This window comes from Loxodonta africana, chromosome 25 (genome assembly GCF_030014295.1).
Source record: "Loxodonta africana isolate mLoxAfr1 chromosome 25, mLoxAfr1.hap2, whole genome shotgun sequence".
Taxonomy (NCBI): Eukaryota; Metazoa; Chordata; class Mammalia; order Proboscidea; family Elephantidae; genus Loxodonta; species Loxodonta africana.
Window position 1 is genome coordinate 54,778,453 of NC_087366.1, and position 6,429 is coordinate 54,784,881.

Sequence of the window (6,429 nt, forward strand, 5' to 3'; positions counted from 1 at the left end):
TAAATCAAGCAGACCAAATTAGCATGGCAAAGGTCCTGAAAACAAAACTGCCATTGAAATACAGTCTACAAATGTAGGCCAGGATCTGCAGGCTAAACTTAAACAGGGCAACCTCCTGCTAAAATAGAAGATTTAAATAGGGCCTGGAGCATGTCTCCTATCACAACAGCCAAAATGTCAGGGTACAATTAAAAGTCACTTATAAAAACAAGAACCAGGATAATCACAAGTTGAATGAGAACACACACTCAGCTGATGGCCATACCAAGACAAATCAAGAGCTGCAATTATCTGACAAGGACTTTAAATCACCGATCATAAAACTGCTTCGACAAGTAATTACAAATTCTCTTGAAACAAATAAATAAAAACAGAAAATCTCATCAAAGATATACAGGTTATAAAACTGAACCAAATGGAAATTCTAAAGCAAAAAAATATACTAACTAATTTTTTAAAGATTGTTCGATATGTTCGATAATAGAGTGGAAACGATAGGAGTGATTACGGTGTGTATCCCAGAGAAATAAAAATGTGTATTCATACAAAAACCTATACACAGATGTCATAGCAGCTTTATACATAATAGTCACAAACTGGGACCAACCCAGATGTCCTTCAGCAGGTGAATGATGAAACCGTGGCACGCCTGTACCGTGGAACACGACCTGTTAGTAGATGCAACAACTTGGATCAATCTCAAAGGAATTATGCAGAATGAAAAAATTCTAAACCAAAAGATTGCATCCTGTATGATTCCATTTATATAACATTCTTGAAATGACAAAATAATAGAAGTAGAGGACACTTTAGTGGCAACATAAATGATTATTACAGAACTATTCTGTCTCTAGACTCTGGTGGTTTATACAGAAATCTACACGTATGATAAAACTGCAGAGAACTAAATACACTCACACATACGCGTGAGTACAAGAAAAAACGGGAAATCTGAAGAAAAAAATGTAAAAACCATTCTTAGCTCACTGTCTATATAAAAACAGACACACAGGGCAGTTTGTTGGAGGGAAGTGAGGTGATTCACTTTCCACTGAAATATAAATAAGGCCACATTACGGTGGAGGTATTTCAGGTAACACATCAAAAATACTAGGTAGCGGTGAACTGTGAGAGGTAAGAGTACAAACTACGGAATCGGAGTGGCATAGGGAACAGCTTGAAGGAACCAACCTCTCCCTGCCGTGTGTACCACTAGAACTGAAGGCGAGGACATGAGGAGCGTTGCTGGGTCAGTCCGGGGAGCCCCTTTATGTAGTGTTAAGGAAATTCCTCCTTCCTATAACCATAGTATCTTGACCTCCCCAGCATCCCCACCATCCAGGGGGCATCAGGAGTGGTGCTTTGTGAAGTCTATTCCCCCCATAAACACCATTGGCTGGGGGCTGATAGGAGGGGCATCTTGCTGACCAAACAAAGCAAAAGGGGTGTGGCTCCTTGTCCTGGAGAGGGGTATAAATAGGGAGGACAGGACCCCTGGGGTAGACATCTGGGAGATTTCAACATGGCTAAGGTGATCAGGAAATCACAAAAGCATAGCACACTTAGGAGACCACGAACCACAGGCACCAAAAGGTGGAAGAAGAGGAAGACCCCTTCTCAACCCAGATCCAGGGGTAGCAAGGTCAGAAGACCCTACCCAAACCCCCCCCCCGCGTCCCCACTGACCCCCCTCAATACTCTGATCCCACCTTTGCCCAGCACAAATCCCCTCCTCAGCCTACACCCCTTCTCATCAAGCCCCTCTTCCCATCCAGCCCCCATCCTCTTCTCCCAACCTAATACCCTTCTGGTGTCACTCTGTTGCCCTACCAGGTGCTGAAGACACACAGGAGAGTGAAAAGAGTGCTCCACATGAGTTCAAGAAGAAAATCCTGTTGTACAACTAAAACTACTTCAAGTAAGAAGAAGAAAGTGAGAAGGGCCAACAAGTTTCAGCCATTACCAAAGGCAAAATAGGGGCTTGAGCCAAAAGCAGTCAGACAGGCCCCACGAACCCTGCAGAATTACACCACTCAAGACCTGCACAGTTAGCAACTGCAGAACGAGCACCAGAGATATCAGCACTATCTTTAGCATCTCTCCAGGCCTGGCTGCTGTGAAGTTGCCAACCACATAGAGAAGACAGACACAACATCGGACAGGGATGGTGATAATTAAAATAAAATCCATAGGTGTAAGAAGCCCCTTAAAAAATAAAATTAAAAAATTAGTCACTCTGCGCGTAAATGGATTGTGTTGCATTAGCCCTTAAGATTTTCCCTCAAATTAGAGTAAGAATCATAGAAACTTAAAATCTTTGCGGCAAAGAAGTTCCAGGTCCTGCCACACGCACTGGGGAGAAAATGTATCTAGAGCCTACCCGGGGTGGGAAATAGCCTTGCTAGAACAAGGTTCCCCATTTGTGGCTGATCAACTGAATGATTTCTTTACTTGGTACTTAGCACTTGTTTTCAATATGCACAAAATTAAAAGGACACAGCCATGCCTATGTATGCCTCTAATAGGCTTGCAGGCAGGGAAGAAGTGAAAAGGGGAGAAAGGGAAAGGAGAAAGCAAAGATGTCCCAGGGAGGCTGTGGCCATTATCAGTCATTGTCCCAGACATTGCTGAGCAGCTCTGGTCACCAGAGAGTAATTCAGGTTAGAGGTTGAAGGCCCCTGAAACTCATTGGCCTCCTCATCCTCTGTCTACCAGGCAGTGAGTTGGTACTATGGCTGGACCCAAGAAGAGGATGGTCATGGATCAAATCAAGCAGTTGTTGCTGTTAGGTGCCGTCGAGTCAGTTCCCACTCATAGTGACTCATAGAGACAACAGGATGAAACACTGCCCAGTCCTGTGCCATCCTCAAAATTGTTGTTATGCTTGAGCCCATTGTTGCAGCCACTGTGTGTCAATCCATCTCATTAAAGGTCTTCTTTTTCTCTGACCCTCTACCACGCATGATATCCTTCTCCAGGGACTGGTCCCTCTTGATAACAAAGTCTTGCCATCTTCGCTTCTAATGAGCATTCTGGCTGTACTTCTTCCAGCCAGATTTGTTTGTTCTTCTGGTAGTCCATGGTATATTCAATATTCTTTGACAACACCATAATCCAAAGGCATCAAGTCTTCTTCTGTCTTCCTTATTCATTGTCCAGCTTTCACATGCATATGCCATGATTGAAAACACCATGGCTTGGGTAAGGTGCACCTTAGTCCTTAAAGTGACATTTTTGCTTTTTAACACTTTAAAGAGGTCTTTTGCAGCAGATTGCCCAATGCAATGTGTCTTTTGATTTCTTGACTGCTGCTTCCATGGCTGTTGATTGTGGATCCAAGTAAAATGAAATCCTTGACTTCAATCTTTTCTCCATTCATTATGATGTTGCTTATTGGTCCAGTTGTGAGGATTTTTGTTTTCTTTATGTTGAGGTGTTATCCATACTGAAGACTGTGGTCTTTGATTTTCATCAGTAAGTACTTCAAGTCCTCTTCACTTTCAGCAAGCAAGGTTGTGTCATGTGCATAACACAGGTTGTTAATGAGTCTTCCTCCGATCCTGATGCCATGTTCTTCTTTGAATAGTCCAGCTTCTTGGATTATTTGCTCAGCATACAGATTGAATAAATATGAAGAAAGAATACAACCCTGACGCACACCTTTCCTGACCTTAAACCACGAAGTATCCCCTTGTTCTCTTCGAATGACTGCCTCTTGGTCTAAGTACAGGTTTCTCATGAGCACAATTAAGTGTTCTGGAATTCCCATTCTTTGCAATGTTATCCATAGTTTGTTATGAGCCACACAGTCAAATGCATTAGTATAGTCAATAAAACACAAGTAAACATCTTTCTGGTATTCTCTACTTTCAGCCAGGATCCATCTGACATCAGCAATCATATCTCTTGTTCTAGGTTCACTTCTGAACCTGGCTTGAAAATCAAGCAGAGGCCTGACCAGATATTCCTCTTGGCCATATTCTGCCCAAGTTCTCCAATCTTACCCATCCCCATTAATTGTTCCTCCACTATAAAGCCCAGAATAGAGCTCTCAAAGTCTCACCAGAGTCAAAAATGTTCCGATTTGTATATTTGTAGGTTAGAATGGTGATCCACACACACAAAAAAATTATAACCCCCAGAAGAGTTTCAAAAACTATGTACCCCTCTCAGATAATTTTAAGTTGACAACTGAAAATTTTTATCATTTTAGATATTTACAAAGTATATAATCTCTGGTTTATTGTTAACAGTGATATTTGAAAATAGAACTGTTACACCAGTCTTTCAAATATTATCAGTGAAATCCACATACCTCTTGATTTGTTGCTCTTGATAGTCTATTTAAAAAGGCACGTAAGTAACCCTTTTTTCACAAGGAGTAAATTTTACCTTGTTCCATTATCTCCTTGAACCAGTAGGAATTTCCATTCCACTCTCCTCAAAGACTTTTATCTTAACTTATTTATGCTTAAAAATCTTACGTTCATCACCCTATGATATTTCTCTTGCTAATTCAAGCTTTTATGTGAACATAAGATTTTAAATGCTAAAATTTTCTTCTGGATTATGTTACTACAATTATTAAAAGTAAAAATCAACCAGAACAACACAAAAATATGACAAAATTTAGAAATCAAGATGCAATGCAAAAGTAAAATTACTAGAAATTTATCTCATATATGAACAGGACTTTAAAAATAAGAATTAGTCTGTGTATCCATGGAAGAATACCACACATTGCTAGAGTGAGACAGAGTTCAACATTAATTATATTCCATTTTTTTTTTTAATTGCTGAGAAACCTTGTTCACATAAGCAGATGGTAATGTAAGGAACTTGGGTACAGCCTCAAGTTTTATGCTAAAAAAATCACAAATTTGTTTAGCCTTAGAAATTAATGCTCTCTCAGCTGACAAGTTGTTAGGTTTTCCATCCATTTTATTAAAAGCAGACTTAGGAACCACGTAACTTGCAAAAGGATTTGTTGCTCAGTTTCATTCACCTTCTCAGTTTCTGAGTAGACCAATAACATTTTCTGCAACTTATCAAATATCTATGATACATGTTACTCTTTTGCATAAAGGCACCTTGTTTATAGAACCACAATTAGATGAAACTATTTTTTTTTTTTAACTCATAATTTGGAAATGGCACTTCTTATGTTGGAAGAGAATAAGGTCAATTTGTGTCAAATTTCCATGTTCTAGGAAGTTTCAAAGGAGCCCTGGTGGCACAGTGGTTAAGTACTTGGCTGCTAACCAAAAGACTGGCGGCCTAAAGTCACCCATCGGCTCCTGGAGAGAAAGACCTGGCAATCTGCTTCTGTAAAGAATTCAGCCAAAAAAAAAAAACAAAAAACCATGAGGCAGTTCTACTCTGTCACATGGGGTCTCTATGAGTCGGAATTGACTTGACGGCACATACCACCACCAGGTGGTTTCAAAGTACTGTAAATGTCACGATACAGGAACAAAGAGAAAGAAATTTGAGGCTTAATATACAGATAAATAATTTCTAAGGCAAAAGCAATTGCATTTGTATTTATGCATTTCACAAAATTGAGGATACCAGTAGCTGAGAAAGAATTAATCCTAACAAATGGAGCTGTTTTTTGAGCTTGCTGCATATTGTCCTGTATCAAAAGAAAAGAGAATATTTTGCTTCTAAGGGTGCAGTATAATTTATTTAGTGAAAATTGAGTCAAAAGACAAAAAAAAAAAAAAAAAAAATACTGGGCCACTCATAATTGTGTGATTTACAAAAGACTCAAAAATTAATTATTGGAATGAAGTAGATTATTTAGAATATAATCCACAATATATTCCTTTTAACCTAACTGTAATAAGTGCGTGGTAACAATGAATAAATGAGCAGAGGAATGACTGACAGATGACAGCAAGTGGCAGGCTTGGACCCAGAGAAAAATGGTCAATATAGATTTACCACCTATCAAGTAATCTTTTGGAAGAAGTTCAGGAAAATATTTCTCCCATGCAATTTAGTGCATGTTCAAGAAAAGAAAATACTGGCCTGTGCTCAGTTCAGCAGCACATGTACTAAAAGTGGAATGATGCAGAGAAGATTAGCTTGGCCCCCGCGCAAGGATGACACGAAAATTTGTGAAGTGTTCCATATTTTTTCTGCTAAAAAGACCAGACTTAATGGTCTGACTGAGACTAGAAGGACCCCGGAGGTCATGGTCCCCAGACCTTCCGTTAGCCCAAGGCAGGAACCATTCCCAAAGCCAGCTCTTCAGACAGGGATTGGACGGGACTATTTTTTTATTATGAGACAGAAAATGACACTTGTGAAGAGTGAGATCCTTGGATCAAGTAGACACATGAGACTTTGTGGGCAGCTCCTGTCTGGAGGGGAGATGAGAGGGCAGAGGGGGACAGAAGCTGGCTGAATGGACACAAAAATAGA

The 6,429-nt window shown here is 40.0% G+C and overlaps 1 non-coding gene across 1 annotated transcript; it reads left to right on the plus strand.

Annotated features, from left to right (window-relative positions):
- The first annotated feature begins 6,035 nt into the window (after window positions 1-6,035).
- Window positions 6,036-6,142, plus strand: LOC111747627 (U6 spliceosomal RNA). The gene has a single exon (XR_002783609.1). It is a non-coding gene; the product is annotated as a U6 spliceosomal RNA (small nuclear RNA).
- Window positions 6,143-6,429: the final 287 nt, after the last annotated feature.